Consider the following 19,555-nt stretch of genomic DNA (forward strand, 5'->3'; position numbering starts at 1 on the left):
GAGAATTTTGAGCATGACTTTACTAGCGTGTGAGATGAGTGCAATTGTGCGGTAGTTTGAGCATTCTTTGGCATTGCCTTTCTTTGGGATTGGAATGAAGACGGACATTTTCCAGTCCTGTGGCCATTGCTGTTTTCCAAATTTCCTGGCATATTGAGTGCAGCACTTTCACAGCATCATCTTTCAGGATTTGAAATAGCTCAACCGGAATTCCATCACCTCCACTAGCTTTGTTCGTAGTGATGCTTTCTAAGGCCCACTTGACTTCACATTCCAAGATGTCTGGCTCTAGGTCAGTGATCACGTAAACAAGGATGTCCTCTCTCACCACTCCTATTCAACATTGTACTGGAAGTTCTAACTAGCACAATAAAATGAGACCAAGGAATAAATTGTGCAGAGATTGGAAACGAATAATTCCTTCTGGGAATTATTCCTTGGTCTTATTTTATTGTGCTAGTTAGAACTTCCAGTACAATGTTGAATAGGAGTGGTGAGAGAGGACATCCTTGTTTATAGCTTATCTTAAGGAGAAAGGATCCAGTCACTCTCCATTGAGTATCATTTAGCTATAGGTTTTTCATATATATATACTTTATTATGATAACAAAATTCCCTTCTATTTCTAGATTTTTGATAGTTTTTATCACGTAGTGTGTAGAACTTTGTCATATGCATTGTCTGCATATATTAATAATCACATTGCCTTTCTTATTCAATCTGTTAATATGGTGACTTGCATTGATTGATTTATTAATGTTAAAACAGCTGTACATTCCAGGAATGAACTCCATTAGTTACAATCCATTACAATCTATTTATGTATTGTTGGATTCAATTTTCTAGTATTTTATTGAGAATTTTTACATCCATGTTCATGAGAAATGGTAGTATATGGTTTTCTTTTCTTGAAATGTCTTCTTATTTTGATATTAGGGCAATGCTTACCTCATAAGATGCATTGTGAAGTGTTCCCTCTTTTATTTTCTGGAAGAGATATTGTCAAATTGGTATTAAGCCTTTCTTAATTTTTTGACAGAATACACAAGGATAACCATCTGGACCAGGTGTTCTTTATTTTTGGAAGATTTTCAAGTACAAATTCAATTTATTTTAATGAATATAATACTTTCAGGTTATCTGTTTCTCATTGAGTTAATATTCATAATTTGTGCCTTCCAAAAAATTGGTTCATTTTATCTAAGTTATTAACTTTGTGTGGGCGTACAGTTGTTCACAGCTTTCCTGTACTATCTTTTTAATATCCATGGGATCAGTACTGATGAACCTTTTTAAAATTACTGATATTGGTAATTTGGGTCTCTTACTTGCATTCATTAGACTGACTAGAAAATTATCAATTTTATTGACCTTTTCAAAAAAGCACCTTTTAGCATTCTTGATTTTCCCTAATATTTTTCTGTTTTCAGTTTCACTGATTTCTGACTTACTTTTTTATTATTCCCTTTCTTCTGCTTGCTGCTGCTGCTGCTGCTGCTAAGTCACTTCAGTCGTGTCCGACTCTGTGTGACCCCATAGACGGAAGCCCACCAGGCTCCCCCGTCCCTGGGATTCTCCAGGCAAGAACACTGGAGTGGGTTGCCATTTCCTTCTCCAATGTGTGAAAGTGGAAAGTGAAAAGTGAAAGTGAAGTTGCTCAGTCGTGTCCGACCCTTAGCGACCCCACGGACTGCAGCCTACCAGGCTCCTCCATCCATGGGATTTTCTAGGCAAGAGTACTGGAGTGGCTTGCCATTGCCTTCTCCGCTTACTTTAGTTTAATTTGTTGTTCTATCCCTATTTCTTTTTTTAAATACAGTAAGACATTTATTGAGGTCTTAAGCCTCATCCCTGGTCTTTAATGGGATGAGGCATTTGGAAAGAGGGAAACAAAGCGGAGGGACCTTGAGCCCACTGCCAAGGCAAGGGCTTAGACATCCTAAAGGAACCCAGAGTTGGATACTGGGCTGCAGGAAGGGAACATTCTTGGGAGGTTCCGATTTCTGGGCAGGAGCATAGAGCTGCTCTGTGTGAGGGTGGGGGATTGAGAGGAGGGGAAAAGGAGAGGTGCCACAACTACTTGGATTCGCATCTTCAATTAATCTCTCTCCCATTCGCAAGCTCATCTCACCATGCCTTACCCAGCAGGAACACTGGTTCTCCTTCTGGTCCTCTCCTTTCACACATTCCCTTGCCTACTATTCCCCTGCCTACCAGTGGAATAGCTTCCCCCCCAGTCACTCCCATACCACTCATCCCTCCTTTTTCACACTAATTGCACCAAAGAGACACTTTGCTAGGAAACCAGAGCTTATCACTCAGTTCACCCCAAGACCAAGGACCCTTGGGTTCTTCTGCCCCCTGGAAGAATCTGGATAAGGGAATGGGGCAAGGATGGAGATGAGATAACCAGTCCAGAGGTCTGAAACCCTCCAACAAAAACTCTACAAACAAGTCCCAAGCAAACAAGGACCCAGACAGTTTACAACCCCACTCATTTCTTTCTCTGGTCTGGCCATCCTCCACTATATCCTCTTCCTTAATAGTCTGGGAATCAGGACCAAAGTGTTCAGGTTGTGGGCAGATCCCATCTGTAGCTGCCCCATCTTCCATAGCTGCAATCTCCACCTCCTTCATGCTATTTGCACCATCATCCTCATCAGTCTCTCTGGGTGTAATCAGTCCATTGGCTCTGACTTTACATTTTCTTTGGGTGATGAGAGAGGCCATCACCCTCAGAGCAGCTCTATCACTCCTCTGGAAGTAGTAGAACGTGGTTTGTAGCTGCTGACTCACCTGGGGCAGACTCCCACTCCCCACAACTGTATTAAACTCATTTGTCATTAGCTCCCTGAGGAAGTCCTTCATCTCATCTAGCTCCAAGTCAGCAATGCAGAAGAAGTACTCCTCCACTGCATCCCCCAGCCATTCAGCCTTCTCCCGGCTGTGCACAACCCCAAAGCCATTCTCCACAGAGATCTGAAAGGTGGGCCAGGCCACCAGCGATGTGCAGACCACAGTCCCTAAAAGCCTCTTTCTTTATTTCTTAAAAAAGTAATGGATTATAAATTTTAGATCATTCTTCTTTTCTAATATTTGCATGTAATTCTATAAATGTCCCTCTAAACATTGCTTTAACTCTATCACAAAGTTTGATAAGTTGTGTTTTCATTCTCATTTAGTTCAAAATATTGAGACTTGTTCTTTGACCCGTGGTTTATTTAGAAGTGTGTAGTTTAATTTCCAAATGTGGGGATTTTCCAGCCCTCTTTCATTATTGATTTGTAGTTTAATTACAGTTTTGTCACAGAATATACTTTATATGATTTCTATTCTTTTAGATTTCTTAAGGTATGTTTTATGACCTAGAATGTAGTCTGCCTTGGTGACTGTTTCATGTGAACCTCTGAAGAATGTCTAGTCTGTTGTTGTTGGATGGATTATGCTATAAATGTCACTTAGATCAAGTTGATTGATAGTACCCTTCAGTTCATCCATATCTTTATTGATTTTCTGCTTGCTGGATCTATCAATTAATGACACAGGGGTTGAAGTCTCCGACTGTAATGGTGGACTGTTTCTCCTTCGAGTTCTATGATTTTGCTTCATGTATTTTTATGCTCTGTTGTTAGATACATAAATGTTAAGGATTGCTATGTGTCTTTCTAAAAGTAACTTGTTTACCATTATATAATATCCCTCCTTATCCCCTGTTAATCTTTTTTATTTTGAAGTATGCTTTGTCTAAGTTTAAGATAGCCCTCCAGCTTTCTTTTGATTAGTGTTGGCATGATGTTTTCTCCATCTTTACTTTTCACTGACTATGAATCTTCATAAGTAAAGTGGGTTTCTTGTACACAGTATGTACTTTGGTTTTGTGTTTTGTTGTTGCTATTGATGTGTTTTATCCATTTTGACAACCTCTGCCTTGGACTGGTATAGGTAGAGAATTCACATTTAGAGTAATTAATGATCTAGCATCTTTGTGAATGCTTTCTATTCATTATTTAAATTTTTTTTATTCTCTCTGTCTCTTTCTGCTTTCTCCTATTTTAATTGAACACCTTTTTATGATTACAGTTTAGACCAGTTTCTGATAAAAAACATATATTTCATTTTTAAAAAATTTTAGTGTTGAAATATGCCTTACAATATACATTTTTAAAATAATATATGTCCACCCTCAATTGGAACAATAGACTGGGCATGGAACAGCAGACTGGTTCCAAATAAGAAAAGGAGTACATCAATGCAGTATACTGTCACCCTACTTATTTAACTTATATGTAGAGTACATCATATACGTAGATGTACTCTACATATATGTACTGGCCTTATATGTAGATGTGCTCTGCATCTATTTACTGTGCTTGTATGTAGGGTACATCAGCTGGGCTGGATGAAGCACAAGCTGGAATCAAGATTGCCAGGAGAAATATCAATAACCTCAGATATGCAGATGACACCACCCTTATGGCAGAAAGTGAAGACGAACTAAAGAGCCTCTTGATGAAAGCAGAAGAGGATAGTGAGAAAATTGGCTTAAAACTTAATATTCAGAAAACTAAGATCATGGCATCTGGTCTTATCACTTCATGGCAAATAGATGGGGAAACAGTGGAAACAGTGGCAGACTTTATATTTGGGGGCTCCAAAATCACTGCAGATGGTGATTGCAGCTAGGAAATTAAAAGACGCTTACTCCTTGAAAGGAAAGTTATGACCAACCTAAACAGCATATTAAAAAGCAGAGACGTTACTTTGCAAACAAAAATCTGTCTAGTCAAAGCAATGGTTTTTCCAGTATTCATGTATGGATGTGAGAGTTGGAGTATAAAGAAAGCTGAGTGCCGAAGAACTGATGCTTTTAAACTGTGGTGTTGGAGAAAACTCGTGAGAGTCCCTTGGGCTGCAAGGAGATCCAACCAGTCCATCCTAAAGGAAATCAGTCCTGAATATTCATTGAAAGGACTGATGCTGAAGCTGAAACTCCAATACTTACTTTGGCCACCTGATGCGAAGAACTGACTCATTTGAAAAGACCTTGATGTTGGGAAAGATTGAAGGCAGGAGGAGAAGGGGACCACAGAGGATGAGATGGTTGGATGGCATCACCGACTCAATGGACGTAAGTTTGAGTAAACTCCGGGAGTTGGTGAGGGACAGGGAGGCCTAGTGTGCTGCAATCCATAGGGTCACGAAGAGTTGGACACGACTGAGCAACTGAACTGAACCCTCAAATGACATTATATCAATTCTCATAAAATTAGTGGAGTTTTCTCAGTTCCTTCACTCTTTGTCTTGTGATATTGCAGCCATATGTATATTCATTTGTTATAAACGCTCAATACATTGTTGCTGTAATTGCTTTAAACAAACATTTGTGTATGCACGTTAAGTCACTTCAGCCGTGCCCAACTCTTTGTGACCCTACAGACTGTAGTCCTCCAGGCTCCTCTGTCCATGGGACTCTCCAAGCAAGAATACTGGAGTGGGTTGCCATGCTTTCCTCCAGGGTACCTCTCTTACACAGAGATGGAACTCGAGTATGCTACAGCTCCTATATTGCAGGTGGATTCTTTACCACTGAGCCAAAATATATGTTGTGTACAGGAAACTGACTTTAATTATGAAGATTCATAATCACTGAAAAGTAAAAATGGAGAAGCCCAAACAAGCATTTATCTTTTACTAATTAAGAATAAGAAAAATGCTTCATTTTATTTTACCTTCATTTATTTATTTATTTTATGCACTTTTTCTTTCTTAACTCATAGTTTCTGTTTAATATCATCTTATCCTGTGGAAATAACTTCTTTTAACATTTCTTACAGACAAGAAAACTGTTGAGAATAAATTGCCTTATTTTTTGTTCATATGAGAATACCTATTTCTCCTTTATTTTTCAAGGATAATTTTCCTGGACATAGAAGTCAAGTTTAGTGAGTATTTTTAGCTTTTTATTTATTGACATGTTGTCCATGTACCATGAATTTATCAGTTAAAATGTACAATTCATTGATTTATAATTTATTCATAGGTTACATAACCATAACCACTATCATATTCTAAAATATTTTCATCACTCCAATGGGAAACGCTGTCCAGTTGGCAGACATTTTCTATTTCTCCCTTCATCTGGCCCCTGGCATCCACTACTCTATTTTCTGTCTTTAGAGAGTTACCTAATCTGGGACATATTCATTCATATGAACAGAATAATGCAATATGCAGTCTTTTGTGCCTGGCTTCTTTTAATTAACAAAATCATTTCAGAGGCATAGCATGTTATAGTATGTATCAGAGCTCCATTCATTTTATGGTCAAATAATAGTACATTGCACGTTTTATTTTATTTTTTATTTATGTTAATTGGAGGCTAATTACTTTACAATATTGTATTGGTTTTGCCATACATTGACATGAATCTGCCCCGGGTGTACATGCATTCCCCAACTTGAACCCCCCCCATCTCCCTCCCCATACCATCGCTCTGGTTCATTCCAGTGCACCAGCCCCAAGTATTTATTTGATCACCAGTTGGTGGACATTTGAATCGCTTCAACTTTTTGACTATTAGAAATAGGACTGCTATAAACATTCATGTTCAAGTCCTTGGGTAAACATTTTTTTCATTCTTTTTGGTATATACCTAGGAGTGGGATTGCTGGGTCCTATGGTAACACAATGTTTAACTTTTTAAGAAACTTCCAAAGTGTTTTCCACCAAGGCTATGCTATTTTGTATTCCCATAAATGGTGTATGAAAGTTCAAATTTTTTTCACATCCTCATCACACTTGTTTTTATCTGTTCTTTCACTAGAGCCATCATTTTGGTGTGCAGTGCTTAGTTGTCATCTGTATATCTTTATTTAGTGAATTTCCTGTCCAAATCTTTTGTCCATTTTTTGCAATGTTGCCTTTCATATATTTTGCCAGATTCTTAAGTTTTTCATACTTAAATGTTATTGTTAATGTTACTATTTTTATTTTAATTTTCAATTGTCTATGCTACTATATAGAAAACAATTTCATATATCAAGTGTATATCTTGCAAAATTGCTTAAATTACTTCTTAGTTTTAGTTATTTGTTGTTGTTGTTTTAGATTTCATTGGATATTCTACACTGATGCCACCTGCATATAAAAACAGTTTAATTCTTTTCCAAACTGGATAACTTCTCACACATTTTCTAATATGATTTCAGGAACAGAAATTCAGTACAATGAGAGTGGACACCTTTTTGTTATTTTGATCTTAAAAGTAAAGCACTCAGTCTTCAACTGAGAATGTAAATTCCTAGGAAGGTTGATAAGAAGTTCAGGGTCCCCAAGGAGGAGAAAGGGGTCCAGGCTCTCAAGGAAGAGAAAAGGACAAACATTTTTTTTCTACATTGCTTTGCCATAGTCAAAATAACAACGTATCTTGCTCAAGGATATGTTTCTCTTTAACAAGAACCTTCTGACTAATCTTGTTATCTTAAAACTTGTATACTGCAGAAGTGGGTCTGGTAATATCTTTCTATTGTTAGTTCTAATCCTATCATCTTAAAATGTAAATTGTGAGAGTGGGTCTAGTAAGATCTTTAAAATCTTGAGACATTCTTTTGATTTATTGTAATAACCAATTGTTAGGTCCATGAATCAAGGCAAATTGGAAGTGGTCAAACAGGAGACAGCAAGAGTTAACATAGACATTCTAGGAATCAGCGAACTAAAATGGACTGGAATGGGTGAATTTAATTCAGGTGACCATTATATCTACTACTGTGGGCAGGAATCCCTTAGAAGAAATGGAGTAGCCATCATGGTCAACAAAAGAGTCAAAAATGCAGTACTTGGATGCAATCTCAAAAACGACAGTATGATCTCTGTTTGTTTCCAAGGCAAACCATTCAATATTACAGTAATCCTAGCCTATGCCCAGCCAGTAACAAGAAGTCGAAGTTGAACGGTTCTATGAAGACCTACAAGACCTTTTAGAACTAACACCCCAAAAAGATGTCCCTTTCATTACAGGGGACTGGAATGCAAAAGTAAGAAGTCAAAGAACACTTGGCAAAACAGACAAATTTGGCCTTGGAGCACAGAATGAAGCAAGGCAACGGCTAATAGAGTTTTGCCAAAAGAATGCACTGGTCATAGCAAACACCCTCTTTCAACAACACAAGAGAAGACTCTACACATGGACATCACCAGATGGTCTACACCAAAATCAGACTGATTATATTTTTGCAGCCAAAGATGGAGAAGCTCCATACTGTTAGCAAAAACAAGACCAGGAGCTGACTGTGGCTCAGATCATGAACTCCTAACTGCCAAATTCAGACATAAATTGAAGAAAGTAGGGGAAAGCACTAGGCCATTCAGATATGACCTAAATCTACTACCTTATGGATTTGATTTATACAGTGGAAGTGAGAAATAGATTTAAGGGACTAGATCTGATAGAGTACCTGATGAACTATGGACGGAGGTTAGTGACATTGTACAGGAGACAGGGAACAAGACCATCCCCATGGAAAAGAAATGCAAAAGGGCAAAATGGCTGTCTGAGGAGGTCTTACAAATAACTATGAAAAGAAGAGAAGTGAAAAGAAAAGGAAAAAAGGAAAGATATAAGCATCTGAATGCAGAGTTCCAAAGAATAGCAAGGAGAGATAAGAAAGCCTTCCTCAATGATCAATGCAAAGAAATAGAGGAAAACAACAGAATAAGAAAGACAACAGATCTCTTCAAGAAAATTAGAGATACCAAGGGAACATTTCTTGCAAAGATGGACTCGATAAAGGATAGATATGTTATGGACCTAACAGAAGCAAAAGATATTAAGAAGAGGTGGCAAGAATACACAGAAGAACTGTAAAAAAAGATCTTCATGACCAAGATAATCAGGATACCATGATAACTCACCTAGAGCCAGACATGTTGGAATGTGAAATGAAGTGGGCCTCGGAAAGCATCACTACCAACAAAGCTAGTGGAGGTGATGGAATTCCAGTTGAGCTATTTCAAATCTTGAAAGATGATGCTGTGAAAGTGCTGCACTCAATATACCAGCAAATTTGGAAAACTCAGCAGTGGCCACAGGACTGGAAAAGGTCAGTTTTCATTCCAATCCCAAAGAAAGGCAATGCCAAAGAATGCTCAAACTACTGCACAATTGCACTCATATCACACGGTAGTAAGTTCAGTTCAGTTCAGTTGCTCAGTCGTGTCCGACTCTTTGTGACCCCATGAATCACAGCACGCCAGGCCTCCCTGTCCATCACCAACTCCCAGAGTTCACTCAAACTCACCTCCATCGAGTCAGTGATGCCATCCAGCCATCTCATTCTCTGTTGTCCCCTTCTCCTCCTGCCCCTAATCACTCCCACCATCAGAGTTTTTTCCAGTGAGTCAACTCGTCGCATGAGTTGGCCAAAGTATTGGAGTTTCAGCTTTAGCATCAGTCCTTCCAATGAACATCCAGGATTGATCTCCTCTAGAATGGACTGGTTGGATCTCCTTGCAGTTCAAGGGACTCTCAAGAGTCTTCTCCAACACCACAGTTCAAAAGCATCAATTCTTCGGTGATCAGCTTTCTTCATAGTCCAACTCTCACATCCATACATGACCACTGGAAAAACCATAGCCTTGACTAGACGGACCTTGGTTGGCAAAGTAATGTCTCTGCTTTTTAATATGCTATCTAGGTTGGTCATAATTTTCCTTCCAAGGAGTAAGTGTCTTTTAATTTCATGGCTACAATCAGTATCTGAAAAACCACAATTATATAATATCCTAGGTTGATAAGCACCATGAAACAAAATGAATCAAGGTGAGGGGTCAGTGAGTGACACAGTAAGTGAGGCTGGCGGTGGAGGTGCCATTTTTGGAGAGAGTGGTCAAGGAAAGTGTCTATGAAGATATGGTTTTTGAACAGAACAGAGAATTTGGCAATGGAGCCAGCCCTCTGAAGATCTGGGGAAAGTATTACAGTCAGATGACTGAAGAAGTCCAAAGACTTTGAGGTACGAATGAGCTAGTGATCAGGAATAGTGAGCAGAGTATACCCTCTCCAAACTAATTCGATCAGAAAGCCTAGAAGTCAGTGCCAGGCATGAGAATATTTTTTTTAAACAATCCTCATGTGATCCCAATGTGAGGCAAAATTTTTAGTCTCCAAAGGTAGCTGAGGACACTTTCACTGGGGAAAGCACAGGACACTGGCCCCAGATAGCTGAGGTACATATCAAAGGAATGATTTCAGTGAGCCCAAACTCTTGCATCTTCCCATATATAGTAAAGCACTAAATTCCTTAACTTGGGATATCTGATTTCCCTTTAATTCACAATAATCTTTTGATGTTCAGACTACTTGCCCTTTGTTGCAAACTCCTATATATCCTAGCTCTCTGCTCACCTCCTCAGAGCAGTTCTCTCAGGGTTACTTGAGATGCTCCCAGGCTTGAAGTTCCTAAAAATTCCCTCCAAATAAAACATAACTCTCCAAAAAAGCATTAAAGTTATACAAAATTTAGGAATAATCTGACAAAAACGTACAAGTCATCTGTGCAGATAATTGTAAAATAATATTGAGATAAATTAAAGAATATGGAAACAGATGGGGAGATATTCCATGCTCATGTAATGAAAGATTCTGCATTATAAATGTATTAATTAATTCTCCTAACCAATCTGTACATTCAGTGCCAATTCTATTCAACAAAGTGTTGTGTGTGGGGAGGAAGTATAGAACCTGACATGGTGATTCTAAATGTATATGAAAATGCATAGGGCCAAGAATATGAATTGAAAAGAACAATATTGGAGGATTTTCTATATTATACATCAATACTTGTTTTAAAACTACAGTTGTTAAGACAGTGTTGCATGAACACATACAGAAATGAGGTAAACAGAATAGAAAGTCTAGAAATAGACCCACCTATATTTGGAAAGTTGTTTTCTGTAAAAAGTGGCTCTATAGAGCACTAGAGAAAGGACAGATTTTCCAATAATTGGTGTTGGAACAATATGATATATATTTGAAAAGAAAAATGAAATTGGGCCTGTCCCTCATTTATGCACAGAAGTCAATTATTAGTGTGTCATAGAGTTAAACGTGATGGCAAATAATAAAGCTTTTAGAAATTAATATTGGAGTGTATCTTCATAGACTGAGAATTCAAAATAATTAAAAATGGGATACAAAAAGCACTAAACAATCAAGGAAAAGATAAGGTGGAACACAGTAAACAACTGATTTTTATGAAAAGTGAAGTGAATGTGTAAGTCACTCAGTCGCATCTGACTCTTTGCAACCCCATACTCTATAGCCCACTAAGATCCACTGTCCATGGAATTATACAGGCAAGAATAGTGGAGTGAGTATCCATTCCCCTCTCCAGGGGATCTTCTTGACCCAGGGATTGAACCTGGGTCTCCTGCTTTGCAGGCAGATTCTTTACCGTCTGAGCCATATGAAAAGACCTCATTAAAAGTGAAGAGGCAAGCAATGTTTTTACCCTTACTGCTTCTACTCTATTATGCATATTGCAGACAGTGATCATTGAAAAATAGAAATCAGATTATATCACTCCCCTGCTTATGTTGAAAAAAAATGCACAACGTGAGAACTGCAAGTTAAGTTTTATTTGGGGCAAAATGAGGACTGAACCTTAGAAGACAGTGTTTCAGGTCTCTGAGAAACTCTCTGAGAAGGCAAGGGGAGAGCTAGGATATACAGGACTTTTGCAACAAAAGGCAGGTAGTCTGAATGTCAAAAGATTATTGTTAATTAAAGAAAAGTTGTGTAAGAATCTGGGCTCACTGAAATCATTCCTTTGATACGCACCTCAGCTATCTGGGGCCAGTTTCCTGTGTTTTCACATCCCAAGTTTCCTCAGGGCTCTCCATAGGAGTGGGTGCACTCTGATGGCTGCTAGATGACAGATATTCTATTCTTTCTTGAGTTTTCTCAGGCTCACCGGCTCACTTTGGAAAGCTATAATCCTTCATGACTGACATCCTTGTTTACTAATATGGAAAGAAATATTCTGTTTCTCACTTAAAACCTTGCAAACTTCTTACCCCAGTTTATACTTCATTCAGCACCATTATCTTTTGTCCATTATAAAGGACCTATGAGAATTTGTTTACTCTCTCTTCCACTTTTCACTTGACCCTTTCACTCTAATCCTTCAGATCTCACCTTCAATGTCTCCACCCCAGAAAAGACTTCTTTGACCATCTTATTTAAGCAGGTTTCCCCATTATCTCTTAGAATGCCCTGGCCTTTTCCTTCATACTTAGTATATATTTTCATTGTATATATCAGATATTTTACTTATCTACTGCCTTTCTGTTTTTATTGGACTTATAAAGTATAGTGAGCTTCCCTGGTGGCTCAGCTGGTAAAGAATCTGCCTGCAGTATGGGAGACCTGGGTTCGATCCCTGTGTTGGGAAGATCCCCTGGAGAAGGGAATGGCTACCCACTCCAGTATTCTGCCCGGAGAATTCCAGGGACTGTTTAGTCCATGGGGTCACAAAGTGTCAGACACGACTGAGTGACTTTCACTCTCATAGTGTATTTACAATGTTAATTTCTGCATACACCAAAGTGATTCAGATATATATATATATATATATATATATATATACACACACACATATACATATGTGTGTGTACATTCTTTTTCATATTCTTTCCCCTTATGGTTTATTACAGGATATTGAATATAGTTCCCTTTGTTATACAGTAGGACATTGCTGGTTACACATTGTCTATATAATAGTTTGCATCTGCTAACCCCAAAACTCCTACAGCATCCTCCCCCACTCCTCTCCCCCTTGGCAACCATAATTCTGTTCTCTACAACAAATGTTTTTGAAGGGACTACTTGAATAAGTGAATATGGGTCAAACCATTGAATGAGCAGATTTAGGATCGAAAAGAAAAGCCTGAGGTCATAGTGAGACTCTTATGTACATATACAATTTAAGATCCCATAGAAATATGATTCAGGAGAACAGTTTTCTGTGTTTCAGCTGTGGCTTTCTTCGCAGTCAAGATAGAGATGGCAACATGTTCTGTAATGTCAACAAGTTTTTATTCCCCTAAATTTGCAAATGAGTCATCAGTTACTTCTGTCGATTTTCTCAAGTATCATATAACAGCTGCAGTTTGGAAATTACATTGTTTACTGAGTCAACTGTTGTTTCCTCTGATTGTCTAAAAGTGGTGTGTGAACCATTTTGGCAGACAGTCTTCCAAGATATCTTACTAGTGGGCAAAAAAAAAAAATGTCAAGAGAAATTAAAACAATGGTGGTAAAATATGGCTGCGAATTTTCTGACGCTCTTCCCATTGAGATACGGAGTCGATGAACCCTTTAAGTGTGGGTGGGCCTGTGACTTCTTTGACAATTAGAGAGTATGGAAGAAGTGACACCGTGTTCTAAGACCAGTTCATAAAAGGCCATGTATATTCTGCCTGAAAGTGAAAGCATCAGTTGCTCAGTCATGTCGGACTCTTTACAACCCCATGGACTATTGTAGCCTCTGTCCACAGAATTCTCCAGACAAGAAAAATGGAGTGCGTTGCCATTCTTTCTCCAGGGGATCTTCCCTCTTTTGAAATAGTTGCTTTCTTTGAAAGCTCCATCCCAGGATGCTCCTTCTCAGAAAACAGCTGTCATATGATGAGTTGCAGTTCACATGCAGGTGCTCTGGTCACCTGTCCCAGATGCATCTACCCTTGAAGACATCATAGCCCAGGTGTTAGATGTGTGAGTGAAGAACCTTCCAGGTAATTCCAGTTCGTCATCAGCTATTCGAGTCTCCCTGGTCATATGAATCTTCCCAGCTAAGGCCCTAGAAAATGTGGAATAATTCCCACTGTGTCCTGTCCAAGTCCTTGACCCACAGACTCCATGAGCATAAATAATGAATGGTGGTTGTTTCATAGGCTGGTTAAGGTAGTTTACTATGCAGCAGTAGTAATTGGAACAGAATGAGAGAACGAATATTTTGGTTGATGCACTGAAAGGTGGCACATCTTAATATGGAATGTTGAAAGATGAATAAATAAATGAATAGATTATATACAGTTTCACAAGGCAGAGTAGGAAAAATGGTTTGGCAGCAAAAGCCTCATTTCAAGGTTAAATTATTGGATAATGCTGCTGGGTTATGGGACTATTAGTATTTGACCCATAGTTTGTACATGTGTGGGTGCTCAGTCACTTTAGTGATGTCCAACTCTTATGACCCCCATGGACTGTAGCCCACCAGGCTACTCTGTCCATGGGATTCTTTAGGCAAGAATACTGGAGTGGGTTGCCATGCCCTCCTCCAGGGGATATTCCTGATCCAGGGATCAAACCCACATCTCCTGCATCTCCTGAATTGGCAGGTGGAATCTTTACCACTGAATCACCAGGGAAGTCCTTGACCCAGAGTTTAGTAAGAATCAAACACTCTATTATTTTAATTATCCAAAGGCCAGTGTTCTGATACCCTCAGGCATCTGGAACACAGCCATAAATCTAGAAGTGAAAATAGCTATGTATACAGTCATCAACAACAACAATAAACCATATAAGATGAATTGATGGATGAATAGAAGAATAGATAGATGGGTGGATATAGCAAGTATAGTGATAAAGTAAGTATAGTAAAAGATTAACTGTAGGATATAGATACATGGGAGTACATTATATCTATTGCTGTGTAAACAAATAACTCTAAAAGTTAGTGTCTTAAAATAACACACATTATTTCTAAGTTTCTGTGAGCCAGGAATAAAGGCATGGCTTTGCTGGGGTCTTCTGACACAGAGTCTGTTACCAAGTTCCAATCAGTACTGCAGGCATTTTAAAGCTTGACTGAGGGTGGACCAAGTTTATTCAAGAGGTTACTAATGGGATTCAATTCCTCCCAGACTAATGGCCAGAGACTTCCCTTGGTTCCTTGTCACATGGGCTCCTTCCTAGGGTGGCTCACAACAAGGCGACTGGCTTTCCTCAGGGTGATGCAGTGACTGAGCAGGAGAGAATGTTAGCAAGACAGAAGTCATGGTCTTCTGCGATCTAATCTTGGGAATGATACGTAATCACTTCAACCCTATTCTACAAATTATAAGTGAGTGATCAGGTCCAGCCCACCCTCAAATTAAGGGGAATTACTATACAAAGTCCTCAATACCAGAATGTGGGGATCACTGGAGAGGGATTATCTTGGAAGGCTACCTGCTATAGGGGGTCTGCTATAAAGTGAACATGTACATTATAAAATATAAAAAAATATAAAATCTGAGGAGCATTTACATTATGAAATGGTGGGGAAAATTATTATACATTGCTCTACTTGTTCGATACTCTGTGGGAAGCCAGAGCAAACTTCAGGCTTTCATGTGATCATTTACACAAAGTAAGGCACCAACTTAGCAGCACTGAGGCCTGTACACAAAGAGAAAAGCAACAGTTAATATATAAATTAAAGGAAGTCATACATGTCTTTCTGACTTGCTTCACTCTGTAATACAGTGTCTAGGTCTATCCATGGCATTGAAAATGGCACTGTTGAGAGACAGAGAGAGAAGGAAAAAGTTATCTGGGGCTATGTACTGCTCAGGCAAGAAATTCCACCGACTGCATTGGTGGGTGTAGGTAAAATAGAAGACAATAAAATAACAATAAACAATACCTACAAAACACCATTGTAAACCCTTTACACAGATTAACAGATTTAGCCCACATAACACAACAATGAGGAAGGTAATATTAATATCCTCATTTACAGATGAGGAATTTGAGGCACAGAAGTGTTTAATAGTTTTCCCAGGGTCATAATGTCACTCTGAAATCATCAAGATGAATTTATATTCATCCTTTTAATAAGGCAAGGAAGCATGTACTATGTTTTAGAAACATTTCCAACAGAAAGAGCTCAAATAAAAAGCATTCTTGTGCTGAAGCCTATAAACTTGAGTTATCTTCAATGTTCCCTTCTATGGAACAGCAGCATTCTGCTGCTTCTGAAGAGGCATTCCTTGACCTCTGAAGATTCACTTCTTCCTTCTTAAACCCCTGCCTTTCTGTTTCAGCGACCTTGCAGCCATGGCAACACACCAAGCTTGTGATCCTTACCTAGAGTTGTGAGATAAAATATAGAACTCAGGATAAATTGTCATTTCAGATGAATAACAAATACTTTTTAAGTGTAACAATGTCCCAAGTCTTGCACAGGACACATATGAAAAAGTATTCATTGTTTATCTGAAAGTAGACTTTAACCAGACACCCCAAATCTTTATTTGTTCATCTGGCCACCCAATCTATCATAGCACTTTCCTGTGGAAGTCCCTGAACCTCCCATGCCCCTTCTCTTTGATTCCCTCCAGGACTTTCCACGTTCCAGCTGAAGGAAACAGGGACTGGGGAGTTTAGGCTCCAGCTGCCAGAGGCTAGAAAGGGCTGAGGAGCTGCTCCCAGCATCCACAAATAGCTTGGGGAGCACATTTTCCCATGAAAACAATTATTTTAATGGCGCCTGGCTCCCTAGCACTATGGGCCCTATAGCCCAGCCATATTCTGGGTTAAATAGGCTTTTATCCACTGGCCTGTGAACCCTCTCACCATTTATAACATTGTTTCCATGGGAAAAATGCCTCTCCAGTTCCAAGCAACTGACTTACAAACAAACTTTTGGAACAAAATGGTAAATTGGGGAAGACCATCCTCTCTCTTAGAGTCATTCAAAGGTCTGTAACTTCACTCCAAGATGTAAGCATCCTTTAGGACTACTTAGCATACCAAAGAGCCCACTGGGTTTGCCAAAGAAACTTTAATAAGCAAACAGACAAGACTGACAGATCTATAATAGACAGTCTGACTCTGCATTTGATTGGCTGCACAGACCAGTATTTACAAGGAATGATTTTTCCTTAATCAAGCACAGGCCTTATCTGGACAGGCAGGACACTTATCCAACTAAGTGGGTGGCTATTAAGGAGATAACAGGTACTCTGTAGCTAATCGTATGTGGAGTACCCTTTCACAGACACCAGCTACAGAGGAAAGACAAGTTGATTTTTTTCCCTCCATTGTCTGAGACATTCAATGTTTCACTGGTTTGTTCACCTTCATGGAAACAGAGCAATTATGCAGCTTTCATCTGCTTCTTTGAAAGACATATGGAAAATTCTGCTTTCAGGAATAAAATGTTAATTCCAAAAAAAGTACTTCAAGTCATTCGGAGAGGCAGCCTCCCATATTGCTGAAAATACAGGCAGCTCCGGTGCATTTGCATAGCAAATGTGACAGGAAGGTTACTTCAGAGACGCAAACCAGAGGAATAAAATGTACGAGCCACCTCCTTTCACATTAATTATTATTCCAAATGAAATGGAATGCCAGGAGCAGAGGGTGCCAGAAGTAGGAGACAGAAATACATCATCACGTATTTAAAACCCTTTACAGAGTATGATAATAATTAAGAAATTATGACATTGCTGATCTTTTAGTAGTGTGGCCACCTGTTCACACCTTTATTAATCACCAGTTTTCTTTTTCCTTAACGCTGCACGGCAAAGATGTTTAAAGGGACGAATCCAAGAATGGAGGAGACATAATTTATATCTTATAGCAAAGTGTATTAAAATGCATCATTTTAATTAAGACTTTCACTAGAAGAGAAAGTCATATTTTAGGTCTGGTTTATAGCAAAATATAATTTTACTTAAAAGAATAGCAATGTCTATTAGTAATTATTATTGTTGATGTTATTAATTTGCTCTAAAAGGAGCTCTAAGAGATTCTTATTTCTCCTTGGAGTAGCAAGCAATCACTGCCTTAAAACTGTGTTTACTGGGTGATTCAGAGGGATGTATTCAGTCAGGGCTGTCAGCAGGGGAAAGGAAGGTACTGAGTTTCTCAAGGGTGGAGGGGTGAACTAACACACTGTGCAGGAAAGCTTGATTCCTGCAACAAACTGGCCTAGTTCCTGCCCATGTAACTAACTGGTGTGTTACCTGACCCTTATGATTGCTGGGGAGACATTGTGCCTCATGATATCAAAAACCCAGCCTCTGTGCACAGGTGCCAAATTGAATCTCAGAGACAGATTTGGGTGAAGTAGAAAAGAATGGCTTTATTGCTTTGCCAGGCAAAGAGGGACACAGCGCCCCTCAAAACTGTGTGTCCCAACTGAGTGGGGACATGATGAGGAGTTTTACTGAAATTTTCAAGGGTGGGGTTGCTGATAAGGATCAGGGCCTGCACTCCTTTAATCTGGCCTCAGTTGGTCTCCTGATGAGCTTATCAAGGTTTTCTGGAATAGAATGCTGACATCTTCCATTTATCGGGGTTTTTAGTTCTATAAAGAGCACAAAAGATATCTTTGGATGTTTCCCTTGAGGTGGAACCAGGACCCTAACCAAGGTTGCATTATTGTTTCTTGACTGCTCCTGCCTTGTCTCTGTATCCCCTCCCTTCCCTGATTAGGATAGTTCAGATCTGCCCTTTGGAACTCAGGGATGCTCATGGAGGCTGAAGGCTATTCCCTACAAACAAGAAAAGGGGGACACAGAAATGCCTTTGTGCCCAGGAGTCCCACAGGGTCCTTCTCAGTTTCAGAGATAGCAACAAAATGCCTGGGAAGGAAGTGGGAGCTGGGTAACTTACTCAACCTCCTTCAGACTTAATTACTTTGACTTTTCTTTTTGCAGAATCTCTCCAAATTTTTATGGAGCTTCCCTGGTAGCTCAGCTGGTAGAGCAGCTGCCTGCAATGCAGGAGACCCTGATTCAATTCCTAGGTTGGGAAGAGCCACTGGAGAAAGGATAGTCTACCCACTCCAGTATTCTTGTGTTTCCCGTGTGGCTCAGCTGGTAAAGAATCTACCTGCAATGAGGGAGACCTGGGTTCCATCCCTTGGAGAAGGTAACATCCCTTGGAGAAGGGAATGGCTACCCACTCCAGCATTCTGACCTGGAGAATTCCATGGACTATATATCCATGGGGTTTCAAAGAGTCGGGCACGACTGAGTGACTTTTGCTTTCACTTTTTCTTCTCCAAATTTTATTGAAAACATCCCAAAGGTCTTGGCTCTTGTTATTTTAAAAATTATTAACTTGGAAACTGCTTGCTAACAAAAGCAATTAAGATATATTATAGCAATGATGTTCATATAGGGAATTCTCTGGTTGCTCAGTGATGAAGAATCTGCCTGCCATTGCAGGGGACAAGGGTTCGATCCCTGGTCCTGGAAGATCCTACATGCCACAGGACAACTAAGCCCGTGTGTCATGACTACTGAGCCTGTGCTCTAGAGCCCAGGGGATGCAACTAATGAAGTCCACTGGCCCTAGAGCTCATGCTCTGCAACAAGAGAAGCCACCATAATGACAAGCCCATGCACCACAACTAGAAAGTAGCTCCTGCCCTCTGAAACTAGAGAAAAGCCCTTGCAGCAACAAAGACCCAGGACAGCCAAAAATAAATAAATAAATTTATTTATTTAAAAAATCATCATACAAGTATTAACATGCTTTATAGGTTGAATTGCA

At 39.3% G+C, this 19,555-nt stretch overlaps 1 pseudogene; it reads right to left on the reverse strand.

Moving 5' to 3' along the window:
• Nucleotides 1-2,271: 2,271 nt before the first annotated feature.
• LOC129564042 (pre-rRNA-processing protein TSR2 homolog pseudogene) overlaps nucleotides 2,272-19,555 on the reverse strand; it is a 123,423-nt pseudogene continuing 106,139 nt past the window's right edge.

The sequence above is a fragment of the Moschus berezovskii genome, chromosome X (assembly GCF_049115385.1).
Source record: "Moschus berezovskii isolate FMDL1 chromosome X, NW_MosBer_1.0, whole genome shotgun sequence".
Lineage (NCBI taxonomy): Eukaryota > Metazoa > Chordata > Mammalia > Artiodactyla > Moschidae > Moschus > Moschus berezovskii.